Below are 25682 nucleotides of genomic sequence, written 5' to 3'. Positions count from 1 at the left end.
TGGGGTGGCCTGGGGGTGGGTATTGAGGAGGGCACGTTCTGCATGGAGCACTGGGTGTTGTGCGCGAACAATGAATCATGGAACACTTCATCTAGAACTAATGATGTAATGTATGGGGATTAACATAAGAATAAAAAAAAAAAAAGTTCATAATGAAAGATTTTTTAAGTGACTGTTGGACATAGGTGGTTCTATAATGCATGGGTAGCCCCCCCCATATCCCGTTGGGCTCCGCAAACTGGAACTCACCATTTTCATTAGCAGTCATTATGGGGGTGGCAGCGCTGCTTAAACTGAAGGCGCTGAGGAGAGAGAAGTAAACACTGCTTCCTAATCCCTCATAGTGGAGCATGCCTTTGAGAGACATAGCGAAACATTCAGATTAAAATGAGAAAACATTTTGAGCAGAAATTATATGCTGGTTTCCTTGCATATATCTCTCTTCAAAAGAAAGCTACCTATGTAATAAGCTCTTATCACTAAGCTGCTCCTCATTCATTAACTACATATATGAAGCTCCTGTGTACAAAGCCTCATGCTAGACAGGGAGACATATTCCATTTGCTTTTGGCAAACTGGACAAAAAATAAAATAGGTAACACCTGGTCTCTGAAGCCTAACACTACCCAGAGTCTTGGACCTGTTCTTCGGTGGCCAGAAATCAGCTTAGCTCAGCTCACTTCAGTCCTAAAATCATTAACAGAGCATCTGCTCTGTATACGGTTCCTAGCTAGATACTAAAAGTATGGAGGGAAAAAAATGAGACAGAGTCCCCGTCTTTGGTCAGCTGCAAAAGATGATGTAACAAAATCAACTCTTGAGTAGTGGAGTGCCCAGGTTCTGTGAGATTACAAAGACTTCATGAGTTAAATCTTGAAGGATGGTTAAGACTAACAGGTGAGAAAGAAGGGAAGAAGTGGGAGTTACAAAACAGCGTGGGTATGTATCAGGAATTTTTTGGTAACAATACGATAGTATAAAATTATCATTAGAATATGAACTCCAGAGGGGATTTTTGTCTGGCATGTTTACTATGTCTGGCTCATAGTAGACACTTATTAAATATTTATTCAATTAAATAAATAAGTGAATCCAATTATAATGTGTCGCTAGAGGTCAGAGTTTCAGGTGGAGGACAGTGAGGTAGACAGGACAAAATCAAGGAATCCCCGTAAGGACCTTGGATTTTATGGTGGTGGAGAAACACTGAAGAATTGTACAAAGACTAGATTTGTGTTTTTGATCTTCAAGGAGAAAGGGAACTAAGGGACATAAGACTGAAGACAGACAAGTCATACGCTGTTGCTTAAGTTCAAGGGAAAGTTGATGAGGTAAAATCCATGAAATTCAGTGACAAATTTAATGTCCCCTAAAGCCACCAGAATGGCTACCACGATAAAGAATGGGCAATACAAAGTCTTGTCAAGCATATGGAGCGTATAGAGCACCCAGAACATTCATCCTCTGCTGGTGGAATGTAAATTGATAAAATCACTTCGGAAAACTGTTAGCCAAATCTGGTCATTCAGGTGGCCAAGCCCTGCCTATGTTCATGCCAGGGGTTCTTGTCTTTGTACCTGCCATGGGCTCAGGGGATTATGAAACTCCCTTCATGCCTATAGACACCATCCAGCTGCCACCCAACTCATAGAAATGAAACACATTGTAAATCCTTTCTGACACCTTCCTCCCCGGCAGCCAATGCCATGAGAACTATTTATAGAGGAAATGGGTACAAACCAGGCAACCCAGATAAATCATGAAATTCTGCACCCACACTTAGGTAACCCTATTCTCAAGACTAAAAAGAGCAATTTGCTGTAATGGAAGTGGATTCATGGGCGAGCCGGTAAGTGAAATGGGATCAAGATGGAGTCAGAAGTCTGGGCTCTACTTTCAAGAAATAGAATGAACCATGATGCCCACAGGCAGCACCCAGATAGAATGCTGCTGCCTGGGGAAGCAGAATCATTAGAAGCAGGGATAGTTTCTTCTCTGCTATACACTGAGCACTGAAGTTGTTCTAGAACTTTCCAACCCCTGTCCCAAAGTCCTAACACCATTTCTGGCTGCTGAAACCTCCCTCACTGGAAACTCAAATCTTCAGCTAATCCCGTCCTCAGGTTGCCCAAATTCTACCTTCTCTACAAGCACATCATACAATTGGTACTAAAGTGATAATGCATGGTAAGAGTCTTAAACTTCCATATTTCATCAAATATAAGATGCCCATTGACAGAGGCACCATTATGTTACATACGACTGAAAAGTGTTCCAAATAAAATATACCACCCACTATGAGATACATCCTGAGTCAGAGATGTGACAATATGAAAAGAATATGTGCTTCTTAGAATCAGTTGGTTATAATACTGTTACCTGTGCAAAAGTCAGGGCATGGGAAATCATGTCTCATTTGATTTCAGGAAATCATATGTATGAATTAACAAGTCCTTAAGACCAATGTATAAAGGCTCTGAAAGGTTTCAATGATTGAGTTTTCTCATTTCTAACACATTATATGTTTTAGATCTCAGTTTAGAAGACTATTAAGGAGAATTATATAAATCTGGCAAAATGTTAGCATAAACAATTTTGAAAAGGTGCCAAATAATTGAAAACATCATGAATTTAATGTGTTAGATATGTATTTATATTTTAAGTATCTTTCAGACAATGGAAATGAGTAGAGGGTAATTTAACAGGAACAAAACTCCTCAAAGCTTTAACGTCTTTGTAAATATTTAAACCAATACATATTTCCCCTTATATATTTGTGAACAGATTTTTGAATTTTGTGGAGCCGATGCTCAAAAATTGGAAGCGAAGATTCGAGAACTAATGTAAGCCGATCTCCAAGATAAAATACACTTGCAACATTTTAAAAGGCCGTGGCTAGTGTGTTTGCATTTTTATTTGCAGCGAATATTGTTAATGCTCCATTCATTGGTCTTTCTCCTAACGCTTTACAGCTTGAAGTCCGCCTTTTTTGCAGTCTCACTGCAAAATTGCTTAAAGCTCTTGTGGTATCAGAGAATGTATCACTCCCATTCTCTAACTTGGCCTTTCCACTTTCCATGCACATCTCTTAGGCAATGTTTTTATGACCTCCACAACAGAGGCCCCTGCATAGCTAAGTAATACCATGCCATTAAGAGGGCTTTCCAGAGATTGCCAAAGATGGGATTTTTCACAGTGATCAAGAAACAAACAAGTGCCGGAGCACCTGGGTGGCTCAGTCGGTTAGGCGTCTGCCTTTGGCTCAGGTCATGATCCCGGGGTCCTGGGATCAAGTCCCACATTGGGCTCCTTGCTCAGCGGGGAACCTGCTTCTCCCTCTCCCTCTGCCTGCCTGCCTGCCTACTTGTGATCTCTCTTCTCTCTCTCTGTCAAATAAATAAATAAAATCCTTAAAAAAAAAAAAAAGAAAAGAAAGAAAGAAGTGCCATTTTTCCCTAGTGTCCTCCAAATACATAGAAGCCACTGCTAATTGGGCCATCATTTGTGGTACAAAATTCTTCTCTCATGCATCAGTTTGTATTGGAATGGTGTCATTTTTCTCTCCCCCAGTGCCTTTCTAAAATTCTTTTATAAAATTAAAAAAAAATCCACACGTACACACAAAAGCTAGAAAGTCCTTTTACTAGCTATAATATTTTTGTTGTTGTTGTTGTTAACTGAGACAGCTCAGTTAACTGACTCTCTGTGTCCTGAGTTTGAGCCCCATGTTGGGGGTAGTGGTTACTTAAAAAAAAAAAAAAAGAATAACACCAAATGAAGATTTCCATCTTGAGTAATAAGAGGTGATTGAAAGACAATAAAAAAGGAACCAAGAGGGGATATATGGGAACTCTGTACTTTCTGCTCAATGTCTCGTAAACCCCAAACTGTTCTAAAAAACAAAGTCTATAAATTTTTTTTTAAAGATTTTATTTATTTATTTGAGAGAGAGAGAATGAGAGACAGAGAGCATGAGAGGGAGGAGGGTCAGAGGGAGAAGCAGACTCCCTGCTGAGCAGGGAGCCTGATGTGGGACTCGATCCCGGGACTCCAGGATCATGACCTGAGCTGAAGGCAGTCGCTTAACCAACTGAGCCACCCAGGCGCCCAAGTCTATAAATTTTTTAAGTGTATACATAAAAATAAAATTAAGAGCTTTAAACTGAAAAAAAAAAAAAAAGGCAGATTAACACCCCACGCAAGTCAAGGTTATTTAATGCTGCATTCCCCAATACTATGCCAAATCATCAGAAATTATTACCTAAAATTACCTCCCGCAGTAACATTGGTCCATGGCCCACATTTTGTAATAAAACACTTCTTAGTCAAAGTCTGATTGTATGAAAAAATAAGAAAAAGTATTTGGTTGGGTGGTTTCCTACTGATGGTAGAATGAGGTCTAAATCCTTCACCTTTCTACCAAAGCCCTTCATGACCTGCCCCTCACATTCGTCTCTGCCCTTCTCCCATTGATCACACACTCCAGGCATTATGTCAAATTCTGTGTTCTTCCTGCATCTGGAATTTCCTTCCCTTCATCTTTGCCTATCAAATCTTATTCAAGATCACCCTGCAAAGGCACCATTCCTTTAAGTTGGCCCACACAGTCATGTGAAGGTTCCCTTGGCTATCCTTCTCTTGTGTGCCTACAGAGCTCTGTGTGCACAACCATTAGAACCGCCATCTTTTTGTTGGGTGTGGTGGACTTTTATGTCTGCCTATGGTTTCCAGCTAAACTACATGGCACCTGGTTAAATTATATTATCCAGATAAACAGGACAATTTTTTAGTGTAATTATGTTCCATGAAATATTTAACAGGGTATCCTGTATTTTTTATTTGCTAAATCTGGCAACTTTATGTCTGTCTCCAATGAGACTCAGCTCCCTAAGGACAAAGGCTGTGGTTTTCCATCCTTGTGTGTGCAGTACTGAGGACATCACCAAGCACTTAGTAAAGGCTTGGTAACTATTGGATGGATGACTGCTACCCAGACACACACAGGAAACTCAAAGATTTCAGCTAAGATCAAGAATACATTTCTATTCCTACTTGGAAATGCAGGTTTGGAAGGAGGAAAGACAATGTGCTCACATTTAATTCATAATCCATAAACTAGACCTGTCAGAAGGAGCAAAACATGTCTGCATTATTCTCTATCTTGTCTTTAACACGTATAATAACAAGTCACACACTGCATGGCTTCTATATACTTTACAAGTCTATAATCTGCTCCCACACAAATCACATTATGAGGGTGAGACGTTGGTGTACTGAATCCAAAACGAGGCAGAATAAATAGTAGCAGCAGCCAAGAACAAATCTACTCTGTGTTGGGGCCAGTTCTGTCTCTATTAATCAGGTTGACAATCACCATGCTTTGCTGTAAAGCTTTCTTGTGAGGGCAGTGTGCAGTGATGGAAGGATCACAGGCTCTAAAGTCAGACAGACTTGGGCTTGCACTTACTGCCAAGCTGGAAGCCTCTCTGGGGCTCAGTTTTCTCATCAGTAAATCGGGTTATAATAGAACCTCCTAAAGGTCAATGCGAGTATTAAGTGGAATGATGTACATGCTGTGTTTTGTATGGTATCTATCCATAGCAAGTATTCAAGGGTGTTAATGATGGTGGTAAGGATGATTTTGCTTTTCCTGCTGCTGTTGCAGCCAGATTATAATCTCTTTGAGCATGTGAACATATGCTTTATTTATTTTTAATTTTTGACTTCTTTTTCATTCTCCAAGGGGCTCTAGTAAAATGCGCAATAAAGAGTACTCGTCTTCTAGACTTCCAAAGACTGAAGTGTTAGAAATGTTCAGTGTTGGGGCGCCTGGGTGGCTCAGCCGGTTAAGCGGCTGCCTTCGGCTCAGGTCATGATCCCAGGGTCCTGGATCAAGTCCCACATCGGGCTCCCTGCTCAGCGGGGAGCCTGCTTCTCCCTCTCCCTCAGCCTGCCTCTCTGCCTACTTGTTCTCTCTCTATGTCAAATGAATAAGTAAAATCTTTAAAAAAAAAAAAAAAGAAACATTCAGTGTTTCAGTGCCTTTCATAAAGCTGATGACATTTAACCACAGTTGGTTGGATAAGACCAAAAATTATCCTTTGGAGGTGACTGGTGGATTGTACACTATCTTTCATAAATCACTGATAGACTAAATCTGGGTAGATAAGAAACACTAGCCACTTCCTTCTTAAAATAGTAAAGAACAGTTTTCACACAAAAACTGTTCTTCCCACATTTTTCACCAAGATGTTCTATTGGCTGTGTGCCCTAATCACAGGCATCCACCTTGGGTAACATATCTCCATGAGGTGATGCTCGCCCTTCTCACCACCTGCTCAGGAAAAGAGTTCAGAATGATTGCTAATGTACTCTCGGCAAATGAATACTCATCAGATAGAAGTCATTCACTAGTCTTTGTTCTTATTTGTTCCTAGCTTAATTTAACTGCAGTCATTATTAAACTTCTATTTCTGTATTAAAATATCTTCACTTAAATCTAGCAAAGTCCTTGTTGGCACCTGCTTTTATAACCATGTCACCTCCCCGACCCCACCCCCTACCACCAAGTCTTCTTGGAGCTCTGTGGCTTTAGACAGTTTACCTGGTATATAATTTTTTGCATCTGTACAATGAGAAAGTTGGAACTCTAAGCTTCCTTACAGCTCCGTATCCTTAGGACCCCATCCCTCTCTGCCTTATTACATCTCTTTTAATTGAGCCAGAATGTCCCCCATGCTAAGTCTCAGTCTAGGAAAGACTACATTGGTCAAAGTATTTTTTTCTCATCATTTTCACATTCATTTCTAGGTCAGCTCAAATGTGTACTCAAACCGATTAACGTAAAAAGGATCCAAAGGTGGAGGTTTAGCTCTAATTAACCAGAAAGTCCACTGACCACTCTTTCACAAGGCTTGGGGATCAAAAGGGGCCTGACACCTAGAAAACATACAGTGATTGTTGTGTCATTGCTGCTACTGTTGGTATCACTGCAATGGGGAAAATTAATATATTGGAATTATCCCATCCTTGTGTATGCCGTTGATTGGGCCTGGAAATGCCATCCCTCTGGCCACTCTTTTGTGCAAAAAAAAAGCCAAGATACAGGAAGACAGAGAGAATTAGCTAAGGCTAGCAGCATGGATTGGTCCATGTGCCAAAATGAGAGAACAGAGTTAGATCTTCCCAACTTTTCTCTGTCTCTTTACTCACTCACCCCAGGTTGGTAGTTCGTATGGGGAGCTTGTCCATGTTGAATAATTTAAAGGACTCCAGATGCCTTGAATTACACCAGTAGTTATTCATTTCCTTATGGTTAACAGTATCCTCTGCCAGTGGTCTTTAAAATGCAAATATACCCAGGTGGTAACACATAAAATTCCTAAGTAACACTTTTTTTTTTTTAAGGTAAGTTCCTTGGGGGGAAAAAGGAAAGTAAGAAACATCCTGAGAACAGTTCAAAGTTAGAGATCAGGCAGAGGGAGGGTGGTGGTGATGTGGGTAGAGAAAAGGATGCTAGGAGGGGGGACAGGATTCTAGAAAGGTGGGACAGGGGACAGAACACACATTCCCACTTGCTTTCTGCTTTCATCTCTGGGCTAAGCTCCACCCACCCACCTCTTGCCACTCCTGGGATGCTAAGAGTCTGGGAGTTCCTTTGGGAGCCAGATTGGCCACATGTGGATCAGTGGCTCTGTGCCTGTAGCGGTTGTGACTTCTGACAGCATCTCAATGCCCTGTCCTCAGGAGACCTGGAAGAAACAGCCCTAGGATACTTGGTGATGAGTCTAACTCTAAGGATATCACTGAGGACATTGCAAACCACACTATGACAGGGTAATGATGATTCTTCTTGAGAGCAGCTGGTTTCTACTCTGTGGGCACTGTGAACCTTGAAGCTGAGCAGGATTCCTCTAGTGGATGCTGTAATGTCCCTCAGATCCCCTACACCAAGTGAAGGTCCCCACCTCTCAGTTGTTGTGACTATTGGCTGATGATGGCTTCCAGCTGCCTCGCTTCTTCTGAGGATTACCCTTGGCTGATGAAAACCCCTTGCCCAAGAGGTATGACCCCTCTAAAAGCAGCCCGTAGTCAATGACTAGCTAATTGGGTGACACAGAAGGCCTCTTTCCTCAAGAGAGTAAAACCGTGATGGGCTTATGCTTCAGAACCCACTTCTTATGGATCAGCTAGAGGCTAGTCTTGACTTCAGACCCTGCTTATAGCTCTGTTCCTTCCCTCTCCTGCTGCACTCCCTCCCTTACAGGCTTTTTGGAAAGAGCACTTCTCAGTAAATTATGTAAACCCCAATACCTCTCTTTGGCTCTGCTTCTATGAACTTGACTCTTGGACATTCTACTTTATTGTATCTGAGACACTACCAACTGTGAGACTATTATTTTACATATCACCAAGAAAGAAAAAATGCTGACAATGCATACGTGACACATAAGATGTGTATTTAGTTGTAAGACACGTCATAATTTCAATGAAAAAAATGTGCATCTTTGAATTAAATATGGTATGTTTAATATATATGATCTCAGTACATTGCATACATCTCTCTATGCCACATGTTTACACATAGGCAAACAAACTTTGTTTCAACTATCTTTCTATACATACTAATTTACAAGTCTGGAGAACCATTGCTATGGTCTGAGTGTTGGTGTCCCCTTCCAAATTTGTATGTTGAAATACCATTACCAAAGGTGGGTCCTTTGAGAGGTGACTAGGTCCTGAGGGTAGAGCACTCATAAAAGGGACCCCACAGAGCTCCCAGCTCCTTCCACCATGTGAGAATAGAAGTCTGTCCCCGAGAAGAGGGCCCTCACCCAGCCATGCCTGTGCCCTGATCTCCAACTTCCAGCCTCCAGAACTGTGAGCAATAAATTTCTGTTGTTTACAAGCCACCCCATCTGGGGAATTTTGTGATAGCAGCCCAAACAGAATGAGACATCCTAGTACCATATCTAAATTCAGTTTTAAATCTCTCTTATTTATGGCTAAGTTTCATCATATGCTGAGCCAGAGCAAGCAACGAGATCTGTTTTAAATAGTAGGGGAAATAATTGTACATTATACAGTATAGCTGCTTATCAAGGGCTTCCAGAAAAATTATTCTCACCCACAGAGAATGAATCAGACTTTGAGACAGTTTCAGATTTACTAAAATAGAGCTAGGGAACAATATAGGACAATGAGACTCTGGGAGAATATCACTGCTTTCAGGATGAAGACTTAAATCCTAACATGGTTACAGGGCTCTGCATGATCTTACCCCAACCTACTTCTCTACCTTCCTTCCAGAACACTCTGGCCCCCATCTGTGTGTGCATGGCTACTCACTGTAGCCACTCTGGCTTCTTTCTAGTTTGAGAAGGCTACTCACTGTAGCCACTCTGGCTTCTTTCTAGTTTGAGAAGGTGCTAACCTCTTCCCCACCACAAGGCCTTTTTCACATGTTGTTTCCTCTTGCTGGGATGTTCTTCCCTCCCACCTTTTTGCCTATTTACCTTTACTCAAAGGAGTCTTCTTCCAGGAAGCCGCCTCTGATTTCCCAGATTGAAAAGGGGCCCCTTGGGGTGCTTGGATGGCTCAGTCAGTTGAGTGTCCGACTCTTGGTTTTGGCTCAGGTTGTGATCTCAGGGTCATTGGATCAAGCCTGAGTCAGGCTCTGCACTCAGCAGGGAGTCTGATGCTCCCTCTGCCCCTACCCCTGCTCATGCTCACTCTAGCACACTCTCTCTCTCTAATAAATAAATAAAATCTTTAAAAAAAAAAAAGGAAAAGGGGCCCCTCATTTTATATTTGAAGAGCACTCTATGGTTCTCCTTTCTGTTACCGCATGTTGCAACTTTCCATTTATTCCTGTTATGTAATTAAGACCTATTCCCTTATTAAGTTATGCACTCCGTGAGGGTAGCTCCAAGTCCTTGCTCACTGCTGGACCTGTCCCCAATATATGGGGCACCCAGTGACTCAGTTGGTTGGCTAATTGGAGTAAATCACAATAGCCTTCCTTGATCAGGTGCATGAGTACCAAAGAATAGTATAGTACAAGGGTTACCTGAGTGTTTAGACCTTAAATCAACTGCACAGTTCAGGAGGAAAATCCTGGCTCTGCCACTTACTAGCTGTCGGGTTTGCGGCAACTTAATTCACATGATTGCGTCTCAGCTTTCTCATCTATAAAGTGAGCATAATAATTTGTATTTTATCGACTCCAAGTGGCCCTTGATTGTAAGACACCTCGTATACGATTGAAGAAAAACCTACCAATTAAGCTAGAACCCAATGTTTTCTTATCACTGAGGCTTTTTCCAAGCAAAACCAGCCCCTCTGTTCCATCGAAGGATGAGCCAAGCAGCATTTCCCAAAGAGGCTCTCCCCTATGCATGCCTCACCTGCTCCCTCCCCTATCTGGGAGACTTTCTTTCCTGTCACTGGCACCCATTCTGCAAGATGATCTTAGCAGCAGATGTCAACAGAATGTTTCAAGCAAGAACCGGGAAGCTGTTACAAATAACAAATAACTCAGCACATGCAGTAGCAACGCTCATAATTCAACTGGAATGCTGAAAACATAAACAGCCATGCCCAAGTGTGTATTGTAGACAATGTTCCCATCACTACCATACCCTGCAGACCGTACCTAGGAGAGACCATGGCTTCTAAGACACCCCTCAATTCCAGAGAAGTTAAGATGTGAAAAGAGGTACCTCGGCAAATTGTTGATTGATTGATTGATTGATTGATTGCATTCTGTGCTGCTTTTATTTTATGAAAAAGCTCATTTCAAATCTATGTGAAACTAAGTGGAGCACAGAGGCTTAGTGAAGGAGGTCTGGTGGTCTCATTTACAAAAAACATATGGCCTCTGTCCTTTGGCCTTCCAGTTCCAGGAAGGGCACTTCAAACAGCTTCGCATTTGCATGGTTTGGTGCCAGAGCCCGGGAACAGCTGCTGGCGTCCATTATTGGATGTCCTTCAGCCACCAGAGTATTGGGTCTCTTCAGCAGGTCATTCCTTGGTAAAGAAATCATTTCCACAAATGCTCCATCCCCTGGTTTTGGCTTAGGACTTAAACGTTTTCAGCCTCATCTCCATTAGTAGTTCTTGTCACCATGTGTGATCAGTACAGTGTGACAGACCTGGATCCATCCTTTCAGCAAGGTCACCTTCACAGCCAGTGTCTTCCTCAAGCTCCTGAAGAGAAGCTGCAGATTCTGGGCTTCCATCGTCAGCTATGACACCTGCGGGGAGTTCTAGGCATCAGCCTCCCCACTGGTGGCTGGAACGGCTTTGCCGGATACATTCATCACGAAGAGTGAGTTCTTCGCAGCCATGGAACCACCCCACACCACCAGTTGACTGTCCTCTCCTGGTGTGTGTTTCACGGTGTCCCAGCCTCTTGCTGTACCAGAAAGGAGCCATGTGAGTTGTTTTTCCCAAGCTTGACCCATTTTCCTTCTGAAATGAACTCCCCTGAAATAATAGACTGGTGGGTATTTTGAGAGCAAGCCATCAGTTCTTGGTTTTTCATTTTCACACTAGTCAGTCTTTATAGTCTTCGGACAGGAAGTTCATGCCCCAGGTGTGGGGTTCGGGGAAGGGTATGCCTTTGGGAACGGGGACAAGAGAAGAGACGACAAGTCTGAGGCAGCAGTCTGAGGAGATGCAGTGCTTCTGCTTTGAGGTCTTAGGTTGTTTGAGAAGTGTGTTAGCATATATGAAGCGGAGGGCATATTCGTGTGAAATCCTGGGCAGGCAATAACGAATCGTGATACTATGGCCTCTGCCAAGCAGTCTGTTAGCCACAGTGTCCTTCCCTTGGGCCCCTTGGGAAGTACGAGGCCAGCTAACCTTGCACGGACTCAGACTCAGCACAGCCCTCGGGCGAACCCATCCTTTCATTCACTGTAGCAATGGAAACAATCAAGAGCCGGGAGAAATTCAGCCTTTTTCAATTTTGTGGTCTTTGGAATTACAGCTCCCCACAAGAACTCTAAGGGCCATAACGGCCAGGATTTTCGACTGCTCGTTCCCTGCCGTAATCCCAGTAGCCAGGACAGTGCTTGGCACTTAGCAGGTACTTTGTAGGTTTAGTTGAATGAATGGGCGAAGAACCCCTTAGATATTTACTAGAGTTTAACTATGGTGATATGAGCAGGATATGACTCATAGCTGAGTCAAATGTAAAAAAGGCTTTAGTCCTCTGCGGTCCCCTTTTCTATGGCAGCCTTTAAAATATCGCAGTTTTATGGGGCAATTTTAATGGAAATAAACCTAGTAAGTTAAAGTTATATAATTAATTCTATTCAGCCTCCATTGTAATTACTTACTGATCTGAGGCTGCTCGTGGAACACCTGGCGAACAGTGAAAGAAAAACAGCAGCAGGTGTTTGGACTTAGTTCGTGCTTGCTAACTAATTAGATGAGGATTTTTCCCCTGGAAATCCTAAGCAGTTTTCATCTGGTTCAAAAATTGAAAGTTGGAACCCAGGGGCCTCAGCCAACTGTTTATCCTTTCTTGCTTCTGGACTAGAAGACATTCTTTTTTTTTTTTTTTTTTTAAAGATTTTATTTATTTATTTGACAGAGAGAGAGACAGCGAGAGAGGGAACACAAGCAGGGGGAGTGGGAGAGGGAGCAGCAGGCTTCCCGCGGAGCAGGGAGCCTGATGCGGGGCTCGATCCCCAGGACCCTGGGATCATGACCTGAGCTGAAGGCAGACGCTTAACGACTGAGCCACCCAGGCGCCCCTGGACTAGAAGACATTCTGTCATCAAGATGCTTTTACACAGGACTGATCTTATGCATTAGAAGTCAGTTTTGTAGTTTGCCTCAGCTTTCTGATGATGCCAGATCTTACGCAGGGCATCCAGAGCACCACCTGGAATCAGGCTGTCATGGGTCAGGTTGCAACTCTGCCATTTACTAGCACTGTGACCTTGAGCGTGTTACTTAACCTTTCTGTGCTCCAGCTTCAAAATCTGTAAAATGGGGATAATGATAGTATTTACCTCACTAGATTATCATGAGGATTAAGCAAATAAACAATGCCTTAGACGTGATAAGTGCCATGTGTTTTTCGAATAAATCCTTAAAGTTAACTGTCATTTCCAATATGTTAGTTCCCAATAAAATTTGTGTCAATAATTGATTATATGATAACTTGGGCATATGATGGGAGTTATTATAAAAAGATTGATATATGTGCCTCATAAAAATTAAGAAGGTAGCTCCTAAATAAAGGTGTGGTGTGGTCAAGGGTTGTTTCGGTGGAGTGTGTCGGCTAAGGCTTTTGACAGCGTGCAAGCGAAATTCGCTCTGGTTACCTGACACAAAACCACTGGGGAAGCCTCCAGAATCAAGCCTCAGAAAGGACTGGAATCAGGCATTTCCAGGGATATCAAGAGCCTGGACCCATGAATGGTCCCTTTAGGAGTGATTCCAGTGAGTCTCCCTCTTGCATCACTCCCTAGAGAGCTACGTTCTTTGAGAGAGTTTGGTCTGAAGTCACATGCCCACCCTTGGGCCTCAGGGTAGGAGCAGATGTGGCACCTGGATGACTGGTCCCAACGGGATGACACGAAATGGGGGGGAGAGAGTATCCTAAAGAAAAGCCGGGTGTCATCACCCAAAGAAGGGGGGAGGGTTGCTAGGCAGGCCAAAGAAGCAGCTGTCCACCTCATGAAGAAAGAAAGAGGGTGGGAAATGTTTTCCGAAATCTTGCTTATGTTTGTACTGCTGGCCCTTCCAGGAATTTAAATGTTTCTCTCTTCAGAGGGTACTCCCCGAGAGGCTGGCTCATCCTCAGGGCATTCATGCAAAAAGAGCAAGAATCTGGCACTAATCATAAACCGCTTCTCTCCCTGGCTTAATGAAGCTGCTCTCTAGTTGTTTGTGTTGCATTAATTTAAATACTAATCTTTGCCTCACAATTTCATAATAGCAATAATTTCTAGTTCAATCAAAACACATTATGCTGAACTTTCAGAATTCAACAAATAACAAGCTTACAAAACTGGCTCGCATATTCATGAATCCTTCTTTTTCAGTTGGGTTGTTTTTGGCTATAAGTACGAGAACCCCCAACTTGATGTTGCTTAAGCCAAACAAAAATGTCTTGGTGCCCAGAACTGAATGTCCAGTTGTAGGACAGGCGTCAGGGGACTGAATCCAGTGGTTCCAACTCGACTTCTCTGCGAGTGCCATGAGGCTTTCTGCTTTTTTTTCTCTCTCTGTTCTTTATCTCAGGCTGGAAGCAAGATGGCGCAGGATTTTCAGGCCTCTCCAGCACCCAAAACAATAACCGGAGGAAGATGAGATCATTTTTTAACGTAAGTCTCAGGAATAAGGTAACTTTCCCTAGAATCTTCTAGTGCTTTCCTCTCATCTCCTTGATCCAGACTGGATCACATGGCCAATCCTGCAAAAGTCCTTGTGGCCAAGAGGATACCCTATGCTAACTGGCTTAGATCTGGGTTCTTGAACCAGTCACTAGCAAAGAGAATTATATTATCCTGCCTGGCCCCCAACTCACCGGCCATTAGACAATGAAAAAGAGGAAGAATTTATGTTAAAGAAAAATAGAGTAGGCCTTGATCTTTTTTTCTCCCCCAGTATCTGAACCTCACTACCGCCCCACTCCATGTCTGAGGAATTTAAGACTTAGTGGAAGACAGAGGCCACTTTCCACAAACAATGGAGACACCATCAGCTCTCTGACCTTCCTCAAAGGCGGAGCAGGGGCATGGAACAGAGGCTCCGCCGATCACACATCACTGTTTCAGTGAGGTTCATTTTGGAACCCATGAGGCCAAGAGCCAGTAATGGCCTGAAAAATCTGTTTGAGTGGTTATGGTAGCTGGTTTCCAAGGACAGCAATGGCAATAGCACATACATTTAGCAGAGGGTTGCCAGGTTCAGCAAATGAGAGTACAATTAAATTTGAATTTCAGAAAAAAAAAACCCAAATAACTTTTAGTATCATTTTTTCAGTATATTTCAAATATTGCATGGGACACAGTTATACTTTTAAAAACTCATGCATTCTTCCCTTAAAATTCAAACTTAACTAGGCATCCTGTTTTATCCAACTATAATCCAGTGGCATCGGAGTGCTCAGTGGCAATGGCAAGAGGGTCCTCAACCAGACTGGGTTTGTGGCTGGTTTTGGGTTGTGGTCCATGCTGCTACCCCCACCCCCCTTGCTCCTGCTCAGTTTCCAAGCCGCCTTCTGCATCATTACCAGAAATTCGGTGAGAATCAGTCGTGTGGCGTAAGTTTCAGTTGCTTGCAACTGTGAACTAGTATCACACAAACCTCAACATCCATTACAAAAATTTGAAACTGTCCTTTAGCATTGATATCAGGATGAGAGACAAAGAGGAAAAGGAACGTTTTTAAAGCAGAAACAGCATGGTACTGCCTTCTGCAGTCTGGGCCCTAAGGAACCAGGGTTTTTTTTTTTTTTTTAGAAGCTTCTGCTTTATCAGTGGCTTAAGGAATTTCACAAAATGCCTCCTGCTTCGACTGACCTAAGCGTGAAATAGAAACAATCCTGGAATGTTAGATGAATTAAAAATTAAGGATTACAAAATTCTGGCATAGACAACATCTTTCCCTTACCATAAGGACTCTTCCTTTCCTTTAGCCTATCGCGACTGATACAACTAAATTCTTCTCGTATAAATAATCACCCTATTATTAAGTTTAATAATATGAATACATTGAAAACATGTAACATGAAATGCATTATTAATACTTTTTGGCTCCTACATTCTATTGTATTCCTAGTCACCTTCTTTCTTTCCCAGAACAATATGTTTCCTCTTGGGGATCAGGGGCCGATGCTGATTTCCTGCTTGTCATTGAGTCATATAATGAAGCAATTTAATTACACTAATGGTTATAAACTGGAAACACTGCCCTTCTTTCTTCTCTAGATATGAAAGAAGCATCTTGGTTCCAGATCATGAAATTTGTATCTTGCACACATGCTGGGGGATACTGGGTCTCTTGGGCTACTGGCTTATTAAGTGGTGATAAAGGTTGTTGAACTTGGTGTTTAGATGCTGGACCCAGCCTCCCTGGCCTTTTCCAGCTTATTCCCTCGCAGCTGGAGCTGCTGTCATGGCTCTAGAAGCCGAATCTGAAGCAAAGATTCGCTTAACAATTGATCATTTTAGACATGCACAGACTACAAAAGGGGTGGTGAGTTTTTGGTGTGTGTTTTTTTTTTTTTTTTTTTTGTACCCAGGGTCCATCCCTCTTTTTTGCACAGAGAAATACAGCCCCCACAATAGGAAATTTAAGAGGGACAGTAAAATCACAGCCTGCCATCCTGAAGAAGCTGAGTGGTCCCTGAAGATTCCTTCTATGGGATCCTATTTCTCATTGTCCAGTCTAGCCAAAGTGGTGGAGCATGTGACCTTGGCCTGGTCCCATAGGTGATCATAATGACTAGTCCTCTCAACCACAACCAAGGGGACACAATAAAACCTGGACTGGGGCTCCTGAGGAAGGAAAAAATTTGCCCTTTTTCCCTGGATTTGAAGTGATAGTAATTTAAGTTTGGAACTGCAACAACCAAACTGCTACCACAGTAAAGAGGCTTGTCTGAAAATAGGGCAAAGCAGAAGTTGTAGACCCGAAGATAAAAGAGAAACTAGGTCCTGGTGACATCCCTTGACCTCCTTCATCGTTTCTATGCCAGACCTACCCCTAGAATTGCCAAAGTCCTCTTTCTAGGTCAGTTTGGTTTCTAGGTCAGTTTGGTCACTTGGAATAGACGGAGTTCTAGTTGATACAGTGGGGTCTCTCCCCCCCTCCACCCTGCACTTGCAAATGTGAGACTGTCCAGAATGAACAACACTCACAGCCAGGCCTGGGACCATGGCCTGGGACTTCTGGGTCACTATTAGGCAGAGTCTCATCCAGGATCTCCTGCTGTAGACCATGTAACTTCAGACAGGTCATCTCTCTTGGGTGTCTCTGTCTCCTCCCCATCAGAAGAATATTCCTACCCGCCCTAGCGACTCCCATTGCCATTGTGGGGATAGTAGTAGGGAAGGAACTGATACGGCAAAGCACTTGCTACAGTGTTATTCTGCAATAACACAGCAGTAGTCTACTTGCTTTCCAAGCAGCCTGGGGAGCTTCATCCACAGAAGCAACTCTGGGACCACACTTTATTGTTTTTGTTTTTTCCTGAAGGACATGATGTGTTCCAAACCCAGAGAGTTTACACGATAGATTAGCTTTTTATTCAGCCACCTTGCAGGTCATGCTTTGTTTCATTATGTGTTTGGTGGCCAAACCACATTTTCTATCAAGAGCCCATGATGTGTTCTAAAACCAGAGAGTTTACACGATAGATTACCTTCTTATGCAGCCACCTTGCAGGTCATGTTTTGTTTCATTACGTGTTTGGGGTCAAACCACATTTTCTACTAAGAGCTCATGGCTTGTCTTTATGTGGGAATGGTTAAAAGTTAAATGTGATTATATCTGTTTGGGGTCTATGAATAATTTTGATAATAATGTTCAATGCGTGTTATTTCATAAAACCCTGCCCTCAACTCAGGATTAAATGGAATTGACTCACTGGTCTGTTTGGTCTGTTTGAGCAGAGGTGGGACAGTGCTAGATGACATGTTTCAGTTATCAGATTTCTAATAGTTTTCCAAATGTGTTCCTGAGAAAAGGACCAAGTGTGAGTGACACTACAATAAATGTCCTGTGAATTAGAAAAGTGAAAAATCAAAGAGGAGAGAAAGCTCAATGTCTCTACAGTTGTTTTAAGAATTGTGTTAATGTGGTAATGATGCCATAACCTGCCAGTTTCGTTATTAGAAAAAGTATTTGCTGGTTTCTACAATCATCAAGAAACTAGACAGAAAGGGTCCTGAAGTAAGTGGAGATGAAACCCCTATATCTCAGACTTTGTATTTCCACAAGGAAATTTTGGCTCCCAAGAAGGTCTAATTATAGCTGCACATCTGTTTTCCAATCCAGCATTTTTGGGAATAAAACTGATGTTTTGATCTTCATGGGTCTGACTCCTGTGTCCTCTTTCATGAGTTTGGAGTTGATCCCAAAGTGGGAACATTTTGGAGAGAGAAACTGAGGGAAGCATGATCCTGTGGCCATGGTCAGCGTTCGTGTTTTATTCAGGGGACGATGAAAAGATCATTGAAGGGTTTCCAGTAGAGTGACGTGCTCAGATTTTCATACTGTTGTGTGAAGAATGGAGTATAGGGAGCAAGAATGGTGGAAGGGAGATAGGTTACGAGGGTATGGCTGTGGTCCGGGTAAGGGATGGAGTGGTCGGAACCAGGAAGGTAGCAGTGGAAGGAGAAATGAAGAAACTCCAAGTACTTTATTGGAGTAAAGATATCCTTTATGAGCAAAATAAAGATCACTTCGCATTTGGTGTACATTTACTTACAATGATACATTTTTAAGTTTCATTGTCTCTTCAATTCCCCTTTATTTCTGATAAACACTCTATTTCAAGGACTTACCCCTGCTTCCCTGGGAGAGAGTCATGATAGAACATGCTTCACAAACATGTGCCAAGTTACAATGATAAACAAAAGGTAAAGGCCGATATCATGTAACAGTCTGACTGATAATGTGTTTACGTCCTGGCTTGTGACACTTTGACCATGCCCTCAAAATTGTCATATCATAATAATCTTGAATGTGCTTATTGGACCACTTAATTACTTCTTTGTAGTCAAGTGATATCTAAATGGTTCTAGGATTTGACATCCTGTACAGCCATGTATTTCAATGGAACACTTCTTTTATGTGTTAAGGATCCAACCATGTACAACTCTTTTATGGGGTCAGTTTCGTTTCCTTAAAGTTTACCTGTTTGTAAGAATAATTGTGCGTAGTTGGATTGTTAATAGAGTGCTGCTGAATGACCTGGCATACCATACTTAGGTAAGGAGCAGATCATAAAAAATACGTACTTCCTGGTTGATTTGTGGTTACAGATTAGCAAGTTGTCCTCCCCACAAGAGTCAGGATCACCCTTGGTTAATGGCATTGGACAAAGATATTCTACTCCCATTAGCTTACACGTTTTGGAGAGATAAGTTTTCCAAAGTAAAATTACAGGAACTGGATTCACCCAGCTTCTGTGAAAAGGGTTTTATTTCTTTTTCTTTCCTTTTTTTTTTTTTTTTTTAGAATTTGCAGAACATATTTATTTATATAAGATGATTTTGTGAAGTCAGAATAGATATCCTTATCCCAATTTTGTTTTATTCTTCAATGGCTTTTAGTATATTCACAAAGTTGTATGATCATCCTATTATCTAATTCCAGAACATATTCAAGACTTAAAAAAACCAAAACAAAACAAAAAACAAAAAAACACCATCCATACCCCTTGGGAGTTCCCCCAGCTCCTGGAAACCACTCACTTACTAGCTCTATGGATTTGCTTATTCTGGACATTTCAGACAAATGGAATCATTCAATATGTAGCCTTTTCTGGCTGGCTTCTTTCTCTGGGCATGTTTTCAAGGTTCATCTATATTGTGGCATGCATCATAACTTTACTCCATTTTATGGCCAAATAATATTCCATTGTGTGGATACACTACATTTTGTTATCCATCAGTTGGTGGACATTTGGGTTGTTCCTATATTTTAGCTATAAAGAATAATGCCGCTATGAACATTCATGTATGTGCAAGTTTTGGTGTGCACGTGTATTATTAACTTTGTTGCGTATACACCTAGAAGTGGAATTGCTAGATCATATGGTAACTCTATGTTTAACTTATGAGGAATCGCCAAACTGTTTTTCATAGCAACTGTGCCATTTTTATTCCCACCAGCAGTGTGTGAGCCTTCCAGTCTCCCCACGTCCTCACCAACACTCGTTCTTGTCTTTTATATAGCAGTCTTAGTGTGTGTAGTTTGTCCTAGTAGTTTTGATTTGTATTTCCCTAATGATTAATGATATTGAACATATTTTCTTGTGCTTATTGCCCATTTGTATATCCCCTTTGGAGAAATGTCTATTCGAATGCTTTGCCAATTTTTTTAATGAGTTGTTTTTTCACTGTTGAGTTGTAAGAGTTCTTTATATATTCTAAAATCAGGTCCCTTCTCATATATATGATTTACAAATATTTTTCTCCACTCTGTAGGTTATCTTTTCACTTTCTTGGGTGTCCTTTGAGGCACAATTTTTTTTTAAATTTTGATGAAATCCAATTTATCTCATCTTTTTTTTTTTTTTTTTAAAGATTTTATTTTATTTATTTGACACACAGAGAGAGAGACAGCTAGAGAGGGAACACAAGCAGGGGGAGTGGGAGAGGGAGAAGCAGGCTCCTGGCCGAGCAGGGAGCCCGATGCGGGCCTCGATCCCAGAACCCTGGGATCATGACCTGAGCCGAAGGCAGACGCTTAACGACTGAGCCACCCAGGCGCCCCTATCTCATCTTTTTGGTTGATTGTTCTTTTGGTGTCATACCTATGAAATCATGGCCTAATCCAAGGACACAGAAATTTATGTTTCCTTCTAATAGTTTTATAGTTTTAGTTCTTACATTTAGATCTTTGATCCATTTTGAGTGAATATTTGTGAATTGTGTAAGGTACGGGTCCAACCTCATTCTTTTTGCCTGTGGATATGCAATTGTCCCTAGCACCATTTATTGAAGATACTATCCTTTTCCTGTGGATGGGCTTGTACTCTTGTTGAAAATCAACTCAACATAAATAAATAAACCCATGTTTATTTCTGGACTCTCAATTCTGTCCTATTGATCTATATGTCTGTCTTTATGCAAGTACCACACTGTTTTGAATATTGTAGCTTTGTAGTGAGTTTTGAAATTAGAAAGTGTAAGTCCTCCAACTTTGTTCTTTTCAAGATTGTTTTGGCTATTTTATGTCCCTTGGATTTCCACATAAACTTTAGGAACAGCTTGTCTACCTCAGCAAAAAAAGGCACCTGGGATTTTGACAGGGATTTTATTCAATCTACAGATCATCTGGGGAAGTATTAACACCTTAATAATATTGTCTTCCAGTCCATAAACATGGGCTGTCTTTCCATTTATTTAACATTTTAATTCCTTTTAATGAGGTTTTGCAATTTTCGTTGTACAAGTCTTATCTTGCTTTTATTAAATTTACATACAAGTAATTCATTCTTTTTGAATTTTGTATGTTGAATCAAATCCTACATCCTTGCCAAACTTGCTTATTCTAATAGTCTTTAGGATCTTTGGGAGTTTCTATATATAAGACCATGTCATCTGCCAAGAGAGTTTTACTTCTTCCTTTCCAATCCAGATGCCTTTTATTTTTTTTTTCTTAATTGGTCTGGCTAGGAACCCACAGTACAATGTTGAATAGAATCAGTGTGCATTTGGTGTGACCAGATGACCTCTTTGAACCTTAATTTTCTTCTCTGTACGATGGGAAGAATCGTATCTATTTCCTAGGGGCTGTTGAAAAGAATGATGCAAGATACCTTGCTCCAGACTTGGCCCTTAATGACTGTTCCACATGTGTATAGTTATTCCCTTTCCTTTGATTATCTCCTCTACTATAGTATTTTGAGCTCCCTATTTTATATCACATACCATGTTCCTATCTCAACTCTCTTGCTAGACAGTCTTCAAGCCCCCCCCCCCCGGCTCCCCACACCAAGGACTGTTATTACTTATTTATTTAATTTCAGTATATATGACATGCAATGTCACATCAGTGTCAGGTGTATAACAGTGATTCCATACATCATGACGACCTGCTTACCACAAGTGTAGTTGCCATCTGTTACCATGCAATGCTATTACAATATTATTGACTATATTCCCTATGCTGTGCCCTTTATTCCTTGTGACTCATTCATTCCATAACTGGAAGCCTGGATCTGCCACTCCCCTTCACCCGTTTTGCCCATCCTTCCAACCGCCTCTGCTCTGGCAACCATCAGTTTGTTCTCTGTATGTATAGGTCTGATTCTGCTTTTTGTTTATTCATTTGTTGTGTTTTTTAGATTCCACATATAAGTGAAATCATATGGAATGTCCAACAGTCTCTGTCTGACTTATTTCACTTAGCATAAGATGGACCCTCTGGGTCCATCTGTGTTGTTGCAAATGGCAAGGTCTCATCCTTTATTATGGCTGAGTTAATATTACATTGTGTGCATATGTGTATGTGTGTGTGTGTACATTTTTTAAATTAATTCATCTATCCATGGGCACTTGGGCTGCTTCCATATCTTGGCTATTAGAATTAATGGGGCAATAAACAGGGAAGTGCATATATCTTTTCAAATTAGTGTTTTCATTTTCTTTGGGTAAATACCTAGCAGTGGAATTACTGGATCATATGGTATATCTATTTTTAAAATTTTGAGGAACCTCCATACTGTTTTCCATAGTGGCTGTACCAATCACAGTCTTCAAGCTTAACTAATGCTAGCTTCCTCTGAAGATGCCAGGGCAGTCTATCAAATCTTAGTGTTAAGATGCAGATTCCAGAGATCTACCCCAAACGATTGTTTTTCCATGTGTCTGGGTGTGGCCCAGGAATCTACAGTGTCATCAAGTACCCCCAGCTATGCTGAATGGGATGGTCAAGGGCCACACTTAGGGAAAGCTATGATCTGACAAAAGCTTACTTTAGAAAACTTAGAGCTGCATTTTCTTCAAATTTGGACCTGTACAAAGACAGCAACCCTAGTTCTCCAGGCCCCCAGGGAGCCTCAGATGGAGCTGACCCAGAAACGTGACACAAGTTCATCACCCACGCTCCTTGTTTCTGTTCTTTTTGACAATGTGGATGTATCATTTTTGCCTGTCCAGCATCCATTTCCCCTTTCTTTGCTAATCCTCTGGATTTTCCACATTCCTAGTCCAAATGGTTCAAGCCAGGCTGATGCCCTTCCTCCCCAACCCCAACTCAAGTCAGTGAAGGTCAGCCTCCAGGACATTTACTAGAACAAAGGAGAGGAAAGCTTTTCCTCCAGGGATTGGAGGATGGTAGGAACCTAAGGCTGGCGCTGCTTGGGTTAGTCTCACATAAGATGGAGAGCCCACTGAGAATGAAACAGTAAAGATGGTGCTGTGACATCTTTAGCCCTCTGGAGTTCTTGGTAATATGAGTTACTAATTCTCTTTTTGGTGTGAGTCAGTTTGAGTTGGAATTTCTTCTTAAAGCTGGGAGTTCTGATATGCAGAACCAACCCCTCAAATGGAGGCCTTGACGTCATCCTGTCTCTACTCTTCTCTCACCACCTCTGTGCCCAAACAAATCTTCCCTCAGTGGGCTGTCCCAAACAATACCCCTGCACCTCACTTTCCTCACAGAATGTCACCTCCTTGCCACAATGGGACACAAGTTTCCCATGTCCCTATAGGTGGGGGGCCTTGCTCTTTAGGGCCAGGTCTAGCCCACTTTTCTTCTACCCTTTGGGGCAGAAATCCTTTTCTTTTGAGAGTCATGTTATAGAGCTCACTGTTCATTACCGATTTCCTGATTACTTAATTCACTTAGGACTCTGACACCTGTTTTATAGTCTCTCCTTCCACCTCTGCCGTCATTCCAGAGGGATTTCACCATTCCATTTAATAGCCTGTAATCACAGCTCATAAGCATTTACTGTGTACTAGGCATAGTTCTAAGTAGCTTACATATATTTTGGCTCACTCAACCCTTATAACAGCATGAAGTATTATTAGCCCCATTTTATAGACGAGGAAATTGAGGCACAAAAAGGCTATTTAGACTTTTCTAGAGTTCCCCAGCTACTAAGTGGTAGAATGGGGATGAGAACAAGGAGTCTAATTGCAGAGTCTGGGCTCTTAACATACATGCTAGCCTCCCAGTTCCCTTTTCTCTAAAATTTTAGCATCCCCCATAGCCACTCTATATTGGTCCTGTGAAGGTGGGAGGCAGTCAGTACCTCCTCCAACTGAGTCACTGTGTACCTGGAAGGTCCTTGGAGAAAAGGAGAGGTCAGCTGAGGGTGGTTTGGATGGCCACTGAAGACCTGTACTTCACCTTTCTACAGCACATGATTTATTGTCATCTCCCATGTAAATGTACCCACTAATACATAAGCCCAGAAACTGGTGTTGAGGTTGGGTTGACAACACAGCAGCAGAAAAGAAGGCTATAGGGACGCCTGGGTGGCTCAGTCGTTAAGCGTCTGCTTTTGGCTCAGGTCATGATCCCAGGGTCCTGGGATCGAGCCCAGCATCTGGCTCCCTGCTCACTGGGAAGCCTGCTTCGCTTCTCCCTCTCCCACTGCCCCTGCTTGTGTTCCCTCTCTCGCTGTCTCTGTCAAATAAATAAATAGAATCTTTGGGGGGAAAAAAAGAAAGTTATATATTCTGTCCTGGTACCCCATAAAACCTCTTTTCTGCCCCAATAGTCCTTATACTCTGTGGGAATGCATTCAGGTCATTCCTCAGATAAGGAATGACCCTTGTCCTTTGTCTTACTCACGGCCCTGTGCTCCTTAACCTTGTAGAAGCTTGGCACGATGGGTTCAAAACCTCTGGTTTTCTTCCTTCCTCTGTCTGCAAGAGCAGGGAGAAGGGAGGCAGGGGGGCAGTTTCACCATCCCAGCCAATCACACCTAGACGTAGCTCCATCCAGAGCTGCTCCCCCCTGAAAATTCCTACTCAGACCCCCACTCCATCATCCCACCTCCAAGCCTTCATTCCTCTCTCCAGCTCAACAGTTTCGCTACCTTCACTTCCGGCTGCTGACGGCCCCCCCGTGGCTTCACAACGTCTCCTAACCTGCCAGACCCCAACCTGCAACATGCATCCCTGGATCAACACCTCTGCTCCAGGTTCTACCACTGGTAGAAAAAACTCACACAAGTGTGTACGGGCACCATTATAAATATAAGGTCGCCAAGATCAGCATGCCTCCCCCCTCACCATGACACCAAGCAAGCCTAATTAGTACTCACAACAGCTTTAATTATAACTATTGAGTACTTACTACGTGCCAAGCACTGTCCTAATCACTTTACGGCACTTCATTTAATCCTCAAAACACCACCAGCATGAGTTAGGGACCAGCATGATTCTCATTTTACATAAAGGAACACTGAGGCACCGGGAGGTCAGGACCTGCTCATCAGTCCAGCCGCAGGTACATCCACCACACAGCAGCTGCCTGCTGGTCAAGTCCGTTCCCGGGCCGTCTCTCCCGCACTAAACTGCAGTGTCACGCCGGAGCAGCAGTTTCATCGGTGAAAGTCAACGAACAGGAAAGAGTGAAAAGCAGACAACCATCGCGATAAGCTCCAGAAGGGAGGCGGGGGCGCAGAGATACTTCCTGGTCACCGTTACTCAGCACTTTGTGGGGTTTACGGGGTTGGGGGGGGCGGGAGCGTGGCGGACCTTTTCGAGGACTCCAGCCCTACCTAAGCAGCCCCTTCTCGAACGTGGGAGCGTTCCGTTGAGGCCGGCTGACCACTTCCCTGGTGGCCCTGTGGCTCTGGGGATGGCCGTCCGCGTCCCCGCTTCCCCCGCCCGTGCACAGTGCATGCGTCCCGTAGGCCGCTCGGCGGCCGGCATACACCCCCACTCCCAGCGGGGGTGCGGGCGGGCGGAGCAGCGGGTTTGGGGCCCAGGGCGCTCCGTAGAGCCCCGCCCAGCATCCGCGCC

At 42.7% G+C, this 25682-nt stretch overlaps 1 long non-coding RNA gene and 1 pseudogene across 1 annotated transcript; both read right to left on the bottom strand.

The window, feature by feature from the left end:
• Positions 1 to 9387: 9387 nt before the first annotated feature.
• Positions 9388 to 11436, bottom strand: LOC115944504 (ADP-sugar pyrophosphatase pseudogene; annotated as a pseudogene).
• Positions 11437 to 21289: 9853 nt separating this feature from the next.
• Positions 21290 to 25432, bottom strand: LOC145717092 (uncharacterized). Its single transcript, XR_014140110.1, has 2 exons — positions 25012 to 25432; positions 21290 to 24578 (listed from the first exon to the last, which is right to left on the bottom strand). It is a non-coding gene; the product is annotated as an uncharacterized LOC145717092 (long non-coding RNA).
• Between the last annotated feature and the right edge of the window lie 250 nt (positions 25433 to 25682).

The sequence above is a fragment of the Leptonychotes weddellii genome, chromosome 14, assembly GCF_054177405.1.
Source record: "Leptonychotes weddellii isolate Sample4059 chromosome 14, ASM5417740v2, whole genome shotgun sequence".
NCBI classification, from domain to species: domain Eukaryota; kingdom Metazoa; phylum Chordata; class Mammalia; order Carnivora; family Phocidae; genus Leptonychotes; species Leptonychotes weddellii.
This window is presented reverse-complemented; position numbering and strand designations above follow the sequence as displayed.